General features: G+C 39.7%; 1 long non-coding RNA gene across 1 annotated transcript; it reads right to left on the reverse strand.

Moving 5' to 3' along the window:
* Window positions 1–6,743: 6,743 nt before the first annotated feature.
* LOC310745174 lies at window positions 6,744–9,211 on the reverse strand. The gene is made up of 2 exons (XR_014540013.1): window positions 6,920–9,211; window positions 6,744–6,797 (listed from the first exon to the last, which is right to left on the reverse strand). It is a non-coding gene; the product is annotated as an uncharacterized lncRNA (long non-coding RNA).
* Between the last annotated feature and the right edge of the window lie 1,148 nt (window positions 9,212–10,359).

Consider the following 10,359-nt stretch of genomic DNA (forward strand, 5'->3'; position numbering starts at 1 on the left):
TCTGTACAATAAAAGGCAGTACACCAAAGTGGAGAGTTTGTTCCCTAGTTCTTGGGAAGCCTTATAAATGAGTTGGAATGTCAATATCTCACGAGACATCATGAGAAGCAGAGAGGAAAATAAATGGGCTATATCTCCGTCTGGAATAAAGTGCAGAGGAAGTAAATAAAGCAGAGTGACCTTCCTACCTCTTCTCAACTTGGAACACCATTGGCACAGTGCTGTCTTCTTCATGTGAAAAAAAACATATTTTTTCATGCCAAACTTGCATTGCCTGGAAGCTTGGCATTCTTCCCTCTCTCATTTTGTGATGACCTCTTCCCAGTGTCATATTTTTGCTTTAATAAGGCTTTTCATTTACGGTAACTTTAGTGGACTGGCTTCTTCTCAAGACAAAGTTTTAGATTATATTTATCCTTGATATACAATTGACTGTAACCAAATTTTGGGGAGGCTGATTGACAGCAATTTCGAGCAATATGTGATATTTCAGCCCAATGTATTCTAATTAAATAACTATAGAAGAATATATTCCAAATAACTCAGATTTGTTTTACCAGAGGTGTAGATCCGCTGAATATTTAAAGAATGTTCTAGTGTTCTAGACTCTTCTTGATCAGAATCTATTGCAGAAAGCCTGTGAATAAATATGAAATAGGACCTAACAGGCATTACTGAAACCTATTGGGATGAGACCTACGACCTACGAAATTGGAATAGAGCAAACAGGAAGGGAGGAGTAGCAGCATTATATCTAAGGAATGTATACACTTGTGAAGAGATCCATGACCTGCAGCATGGAAGGCAGATTTAGAGATTCTGACTAAACATCAGGAAGAACATTCTGACAGTAAGAGTTGTTTGACAGTGCAGTGGACTCCTTTGGAAGGTGGGGGACTCTCCTTCATGGGGGTTTTTAAGCAGAGGTTGGATGGCAATAATACTAATACTAATACTAATAATAATTTATTATTTATACCCCACCCATCTGGCTGGGTTTCCCCAGCCACTCTGGGCAGCTTCCAACAAAATACTAAAATACAAGATTTAACATTAAACATTAAAAGTTTCCCTAAACAGGGCTGCCTTCAGATGTCTTCTAAAAGTCTGGTAGTTGTTTTTCTCTTTGACATGTGGTGGGAGGGCATTCCACAGGGCAGGTGCCACTACTGAGAAGGCCCTCTGCCTGGTTCCCTGTAACTTGGCTTCTTGCAGCGAGGGAACAGCCAGAAGGCCCTCGGTCCTGGACCTCAGTGTCCGGGCAGAATGATGGGGGTGGAGATGCTCCTTCAGGTATACTGGACCGAGGCTGTTTAGGGCTTTAAATGTCAGCACCAACACTTTGAATTGTGCTCCGAAACGTACTGGGAGCAACTGTAGGTCTTTCAAGCATCTGTCGTGGATGCTTTAGTTGAGATTCCTGCATTGCAGGAGATGGCCATTGGGGTCTCTATCAATTCTACAATTCTATGGTTCTTCTCCACCAAACACCGATATAACTTTAGCTACACATTAGCCACGGAAATCAAATTCTGAAGCAAAAACCCTGAATTTAGACATCAGAACATGCATTCCTTTTTTTTCTGTTGTTTAGTCACTCCAGTTGCCAGGAATTTCTCTCCCCCAAACACATCTCAGCTGTCAGATGGTTTGAGCCACTATGCTGTAGCCTTCCTTAGTGAAGATTAAATTGTCTGGTACAATATGCTGACATTCAAAATTTAAGGCAGCTATTTGTCTATGACTCTTTTTTGGCCCTGGCACATTACTCTCTAGCTGGCAGCACTAAAATTCATAGATTATGAGCTCGCACTGGATTTCATAAATGTTCCACAGAAGTGCAACCACTCCTGCCTTTCATATCTTCATTGCCAGACGACAAGCTGCTTCAGATTCATTTCTGCCCTCGCCCAATTTCCTTCAGTCCACTTCAGCTTGGTTATGAGGCTCCCATGCAAAGCAGTGGATAATTTCTCTCAAACTAGTTTTGCAAGGAATTAGGTGTTGCTATTGGGGATGAGTTTATTTAAATCAATATGCATTAAGAAAGCTGACTGGCCATACAGAAGAACGAGACTGAGAAGTGATCTTTGGTGCAACCTTTGATCTTTGCATCAGTGTCAAATTAGTGACTAATGAAGCTATTAGTACCAAGTAATCCTTGCAAACAGTATTCATTTGAAAGTCAGCTGACACTACGGAGGAGTAAGAAACACAGTTAAATGAGACACAGCATAAAATGTGAAAGCAAGTATAGATTCAGACTCTTCATAAAGTAAAGGTGTTATCTTAAACATAATTGTGATAATGATTCTAGTCCCTTAGCGTTATTTTAATGGTCTTTTGCCATTTCTTATCCTGAAGCAGCAGCAGCAGTAACAAACTAGGGATTGGCAGATCAAACACCTGAAAAGCTGTTACCTTCATATTTTGTTGATGTTTTCTGTAGCTGAGAACAGGCTAAAATACAGATGCTGACTAATTTAGTCATCATGCACTTGATCTGCTATTTGTGATATAATTAGTAGATCAATAAGTGGTGTGTCATTGTCTTACCACCTAGAGGAAACGTGGGATTATTTAAACTACCTGCAAGTAATTCAAATGGATCTGGGTCTGCTATTTATAACTTTATTGCTGTAACAACGCAGCCCTTTGCACATTCACTAGGAAATTCCTACTCAGTTCAATGGGACTCATGCTAGATTAAGTAAACGAGCATATGATTGTAAGATTAAAGCATTTCCAGATGATGAATTTGGAGAATAAGAAATCTTAGAGCACAACAAAAGTGCAGTTAATCATTTGTTGCTTGAGATCTATCTGCTGTGGGGAAACAGAGTATTTTCAGAACACAATCTACTGTATATTGACTTTTCTCCCGGGAGATGTAGTTTTCTTTATGTTGCAGATCACTGCTGATTTATATATTCAGAGAATATTGACTTTATTCCACTTCAGACTGCACATGTGGAATGACATTTCAGATGCTTTTGTACATAAAAACCTTTTTTGAAAAAATCTTTGAGTTGAAGGAGCATTTGGTCATGCTATCCTACACCTTGAGCCTAGGAATGATCCTGCTGAACTTATAGCTTGGCTTTTTCTCACCCGAGACACAGTTTTAATGTTATGTATGCAATAAGATTTCTTTTGAAATATGAGAAAAGTTCACAGAAATTCTTAAGATGGAATTCATAAGGTCAGCAGTGCATAACATTTAATCAGCTTGTACACTTGTTTTCAAAGGTCAGCAGCAGAATTCTGTGGGATTTCATTTATGTAGAAATTCCGGAGTCTATACTTAAAGAAGATGATAAATCTCCAAACATTACTAATGGGGGCTGTAAAATGTGCAAGGATGCAATACTGTAATATCGGGTTTGCTCTCCTAGCATCCAGACAATTGACTTGACATCAAAAAAAGATTTTGGAAAGTTTCAAAAGACAAATACAAGAAAAAATAGACCTGAAGTCTTCAGTTGAATATACAGTGGTACCTTGGGTTAAGTACTTAATTCGTTCTGGAGTTCCGTACTTAACCTGAAACTGTTCTTAACCTGAAGCACCACTTTAGCTAATGGGGCCTCCTGCTGCCACTGCGCCGCCGGAGAACGATTTCTGTTCTCATTCTGAAGCAAAGTTCTTAACCTGAAGCACTATTTCTGGGTTAGCGGAGTCTGTAACCTGAAGCGTATGTAACCTGAAGCGTATGTAACCCAAGGTACCACTGTACTCTATTGCTTATTGTACTCTATCTAGGGTACACACTATTCATTGTGGTATAGAAGTTAGAGTGTTAGACTAGGGCCTGAAAAACCAGGATTCAAATCCCCAGGCAACCATGAAGCTCACTGAGTGACCTTGGACGAGTCACTCTTAGCCTAACTTACTTCCCAGGGTTTTTGTAAGCATGAAATTGGGAGGAGCAGAACTATGAGGTGGATATAAACAACAAGAAGTGCTTTTTTCCCGAGGGGGAACTCAAGGGCACGCAGTACTGGCACCTCTTTTTGTTTGTTAAAAAGTGTTACACTTACTGTAACAACTTCATGGTGAGTACCGGCACCTATTTTTCTAGGGGAAAAACATTGATGATATTATTATTATTATTATTATTATTATTATTATTATTATTAATGTATTCTTAAAATTGTGCAATCTGAATCCTATAGAATATTCTGTGGCAGAGCAAGAGATGTTATGGAATTTGTCCCAGCTGCAATTCCTTCATCTTCATCGTCCAGCATTGGGCCCTATCTCCCTCAGAAGGTGCCCAACAGTCCTGCATGTCAGGTCACTGGTCACAAATAGGAAAATATTGGAAGCCAATGAAACAGAGGAGCATCTGATCAAACCTCAGCTACATACTGATGTGGTTATGATACCCCAATGTTCTGCCTGAGAGAATTGCCCCAACCTATACAAACGGATGCATCGGGTGCCTCTCTTCACTGCACTCCCTTTGTTGAAACCTCTAATAGAGAATGCATGCTCCCTTCCCCCTTCTTCCTCTTGACATGATAATTACGGGGAGCTTCTTGGCATTTCCTGCCTATGTGATCAAAATTCTAAGTGCTTTTTTTAAATTGCGCACTCCAGACTATTTAACTCATTGCAATGGGTAAGACTGAAACTGATCTGCTAGAATATTAAATGGTGATGCTGTTTTCTTTTCGACATTTTAAGAGTGTGCCTTTGGCAGTTGCCTCAGGCCTGAACTAGAGCACATTTATAATTGGGTGGTTAAGGAAGTGGACCAGAAATCTGCTCTGTTAAGAATGTATTTGGCCTGATTAGGAAAAAATGCATATTTGTTTGAGTTTCTCTCTCTGTGTGTGGACCATCTTCTTTTGGAAGGTGTCCTCTACATGAAAGTCTGCTTTAAAGATAAATAATAACACTAAGCATCTGGACAGCATATTGAGGAGGCACAAAGGTCACAGTATCAGATTCCTCCACTATGGTGGGATGTGAGCTTTCTAAATTTGCATATACACCAGAATGACTAACTTGTGGCTCTCCAGAAGTTGTTGGACTTCAGCTCCCATAAGACTCAGCATGAGCAATGTCAGGGTTGATGGGAGTTGAGGTCCATCCATATCTGGAGAGCCACCATTTGACTTCCTTGATCTAAACTTACACATATGCATAAGCTTGAGAGAATGTTATGCAAATGTTGTTTTTCTTTTTGGTGATACATTTCCTCTGTTTCTGGCCACCGTACGTAGGTGCCACATCAGTTCATTTCAATCCAGCCAACACAGGTGTCACTACAGTGGTGAGGCAGCTGCTGAACCTGATATGGATCCATAGGAGCCAACTCCTAGGGACTGAGGGGTCTTAACACACACACATAAAATATTTGAGCGGCCTCCCTCCAAAGTTGATGGGCATTGCCATTCAAATGGTGTCTATACACCGTGTCATGTGATTGATTATGCAGGGCAGGGCTTACTTACCCCCCCCCCAATATTTTGTTCAAGTTGGCACCCCTGTCTGTACCCACGTTGTTTTGGTAGCATATGGAAAGATAGGCCAGGGCAAAGATGATGTATCTGAATCGCACCAGCACTTACTTCCTGTGGCATCATCCGCCTCTCCCAATCAGACTCTTCACTATCAAGGCAACATGAACACTGACTATGAGGGAATGGGTTTTTCTTGGCCATCAAGCAATTGCCAGGGAATGTATTAATGGGCCTCCCGTTCAGGTTAATGATAACTGAGGATTAGGATGCTAGCCATGCAGGTTTTTCTTCTGCAATGTCTATGAAACATAGCACATATATTTCCTCCCCCCGCAAGGTATATTTCTTTTTCTTAGATTACAGAACTGCATCATTCATGCACATCAGAGTAGTAAACATTCCCCTTGAAGGACATGAGTGTGAGAGGAATATAAAATAACAAGTTTAATATATTACATTTGGATAAATAGTAATTCTATTCAAAAATGGGGAGCACCTTGTGAATTCAAATAATAGGGGTTCTGGACAAAACCTAGCTGTCAGGTTTTTTAAAAAAATAAAATAAAAAACCTGAAATTTTTCAGCATATGGCGTGTCTCTGATAAATGACTATTTCTCCCTCAATATTTAATGATAAGGCTAGGGCAAAGCATAGAAAACTAGATGGAACACATATGGTAGAAAAATCAGAACTGTAATCAAATGGGAATTTGTGTGCAAATACTTTAGTTTTTCATCATTAATCATTTATTATCTAAAGTGACTGGTGCATGTGTGCAAAAGCATCAGCTACAAAGTCTCCCAGAATATGTGTTCTGAAATACAATCCTCAGATGAGATCCATGATGGCAATCCAATCCACAATGAAATAAATGATATTTAAGCAAACCATACACTGTTCAGGATTGCAATTTATAGAATTTTGCACCCCCAAAATGGTTGGGGGCTTGTTTTATTATAGTTTTATACAGTGAAATGTGATTCTGTAAATCACTGCTACACAGGATCTGAAGTTAATATTCAGTTAATATGAATTTTAGTAACTAGTGTAATATAGCAGAGGTGGGATTTAAAAATAATAATAATTCGTGTCTTTCAAGAGAACCCAGGAATATTGATAGGCATTAAAAATTCTTCTGATGAAGCTTAGCAATTCAAATTCAGTTCAGTCATGTTAATGCTGGGTTATTGACTTATTAAAGTGATTCTTTTTAAAATATATGGGTTGTTCTTTTTACCAGTTTGATCATCAGTAAACACCCCCTCAGGAAATTGTTTCTGAAAAATTGTATTTGTGGGATTTTCTCAGAAAAGTCAGTTCCATATCTAAAAAAGAAGAAGGAAGAAATTAGAAGAAATATTCAGACTGCTTAAAGCCACATTGAAAAATTCACCTAAAGAGGCGGCAAACATATTGCCTTACATTGGTATCCATTGTTGTTACTCACCTGCTTGCTAAAGATGAGGAAGTCCATGTATTGTTCATTTAACACTGTAATGCACATCCTGTTCAGAGTGTGCATGTTCTGCATTGGAGGGTCAACAAACAAAAGGGGGTGGACACAGCACTAGTAACAGGAGGGGAAGATGAAGCCAAGCCACTACCTTGCTTTCCATACTACCAGGTCTCTCACTACCCTCTTACCTTGTACCTAGCTGTGAGATAGTTTGATAATTAGCCAAAATGCACTCACTGAACTTTATAACAAAAGCTGCAACAGGAAATCCTGATTTGGATTGTGGCCATGGTATAGCAGTATATTAATAATAATAATGCCATGGTGTATGTATGTGTAAGCCTTTCCCCTGTGCTGTGGCCCCTGTCCAAATCAATATTGTCTGTTTCCTCGGGTTTCCTGTACCTCGGGTTACAGACGCTTCAGGTTACAGACTCCGCTAACCCAGAAATAGTACCTTGGGATAAGAACTTTGCTTCAGGATGAGAACAGAAATTGTGCGGTGGCGGTGCTGCGGCAGTGGGAGGCCCCATTAGCTAAAGTGGTACCTCAGGTTAAGAACAGTTTCAGGTTAAGAACGGACCTCTAGAACGAATTAAGTTCTTAACCCGAGGTACCACTGTACTCAGAAAATGGAGACTGTAGAGTAGGATGGAGAAAGGGAAGCAAGGATTAGCGGGGTGACATTTGGGCTTCAGTCCTGTCTGCACACACCACCTAAGTTTACTAGTTGCAGAAGAGCTGTAGTAAGGACCAGAGAAAATAAGAGATGATGGAACATGTGGTATTCCCCACTCATTATGAGCTGTCATAAATGTAATTTGCAGTCATTACTGCCAAGTAGAAAAGATTCTCAATCAACAACCAAAGGAACTATTAAACCAATTTATAATTTCTTTATAGATAGTAAATACAGTCACAACTAAGCTATATACAGTGAAAGTGGTGACTACATGGAGGGGAACCAGAGTGCCTTGATTTTGGTTGTTATTCTAGAGTAGTATCTGTCCTTGTGTACTGCAGTGGCTGGTGGGTGATGGAAGAATTTATCACATATCCAACTGGAAACCCCTACCTTGGCTGCATTTTACTTTCCAAGTGCTTGGCATAGGACTACCAAATTTGCTCATCAAAGGAAATGATGAATGAGATACTTACTTCCAAACATTTTCTTGTGCACTCCCTGCAGAATGCTTGACTGCCTAAGAGTTATAGTAGGCTAGCTGTTCATTTAACAGAAATTCTCAGTAACTATGGTGATGCACAGCAACCTTTAGCCTGTATCATATACAAAATAAATACTGAATAAAAAATAAATGCAAACAGAGCTATCAAAAACGAGGAACTGCAGACATTTTTATACAGGTTGTCATTTTTCATAGGCATGAAGTTAATACATCTTTGTCAATAGCAAATTACTGGGGAAGAGAAATCGTGGCAATTAAGCCGTGCTAATCAAAATTTGTGATCTCCTTTAGTCAACAGACTGGTTCTAAAGCAAACAGCAATCAGATGTGAAAGAGCTTCTTTCATTTTTAGGTAAGCCCTCAAAGGAGGGGGAGAAAGTTAAGCTTTTGAGGCATTATAAAAATGAACCTTCAAATGATCTTGTTTACAATACTCAAAACTACAGGCTACAATCTGGAATAGGGAGGAGCGGCTGGGGTCACTAATGTGTGACAGGTCCTGATGGCAAATACTGAAGCCAAAGAGTCAGAGGAACAACTTGATATTTACTTGTTTAGGCGCAAATGGATTATTTTTTTATTATGGTAGATTCCTCACTGTCTTGCTGTTCACATTATACCTCCTTGTCTTTCAGACATATTCTTTCTTGCTGCGTAGCCCATGTATCAGCATCATAATAAACTTCCTTATTGAAAGGTTGTTTGGCACCCATAACAACCAACTGACACCTCTTCTGACCACTCAGTGAGGCAGGATATAATTCTTTTATTATCTCTAGTTATTTCATTTTCTAAAATACATTTGCCATGACTGCTCTTCTTTCCATTTAAGATTATGCTAAAGTGGGGCTTAAATGGATATATCCTAAATATTTCATGACCTGTCATTTCAGGTCTTGGGTACCTTAGGGAGCACATTCTCCTACATCTATCTCACCTACTGCATGAAATGGTATCCACAGGGACTACTTTGGAAACATAATCTTGGAGAGGCTGAAACTTGGAGAAATTCTTTTTCAGTTGCGGTTGTCATATTGTGAGATCTCTTGAGGATATCTGCTAAGTCAGAGGTCAGCAAAGTTTTTCAGCGGGGGGCTGGTCCCTCTGACCTTGTGGGGGGCCAGACTATATTTTGGGAAAAAAAAACCCCGAACGAATTCCTATGCCCCACAAATAACCCAGAGATGCATTTTAAATAAAAGCACACATTCTGCTCATTTAAAAACACCAGGCAGGCCCCACAAATAACCCAGAGATGCATTTCAAATAAAAGGACACATTCTACTCATGTAAAAACACGCTGATTCCCGGACTGTCCGTGGGCCAGATTTAGAAGGTGATTGGGCTGGATCCGGCCCTCGGGCCTTAGTTTGCTTACCCATGTGCTAAGTGTTTTGTCACTGGATTCTTGAGGCATTCATTAAAGACAAACCCATTCCATTTTCAATAGGCTTTATGAGAGTGTTGACTATGCATCTTCGCATCTTCTCTGAGGGTTCCCCAATCTTGCAGAGCAGATTTGGGGGTGGTGTATGGAATCCATGAGGGAGGGGAGGGTAATTTCTGCTGCATGAACAGAAGTCTTTCTGTTCGTGCAATGACTCCCTATTGGATTCAACCTCAAGCCAATATTTCTCAAAAGACACACCAGAAAACAACCACCACACAAGATATCACAATAATTTTAAAAAAGTGCAATATGCATATACTGTATAAAGTACATGTGCTAAAATACATTTCAAAAAAAGGAAAAACTTTCCTCAAACACTCAATATTTCATGGCGGAACAGGTTGGGCAGACACTGATGTTGCATAATCAGGGACCTCCACAGACTCACACACTTTTTTACAGTAAAAAAATAATAATTAGAACAAGCTTCCGATAAATCATGACACAACAACCTAAACTGCAGTGATCCCCTGTAGGTACAGCAGATGCAAAAACTGCAGGCACTGCTCAGTTAACAATATATACACCAGAGCAAACAAATCAAAAGGGACAAGGATCCATGTATGTGGTATGTACCTAAGTGCAGTGTATCTCATTTGTTGCAACCAAGTCCCCAACAGCTACTCTGCTGGGGATGCTAAACAGTTCTTCCTTCCCTCTGTGAAACTGTGCATCTGGAAAAAGCAGCACATGACTTTGAAAGAGAATGCTTTTCCTCTTCAGATGCTAACATTTATACTATTTTGACAGCAAATACAAAATTAACCATCTACACTGACTCTCTGACACGACCT

The sequence above is a fragment of the Podarcis filfolensis genome (assembly GCF_964270895.1).
Source record: "Podarcis filfolensis genome assembly, chromosome: 11".
NCBI lineage: Eukaryota > Metazoa > Chordata > Lepidosauria > Squamata > Lacertidae > Podarcis > Podarcis filfolensis.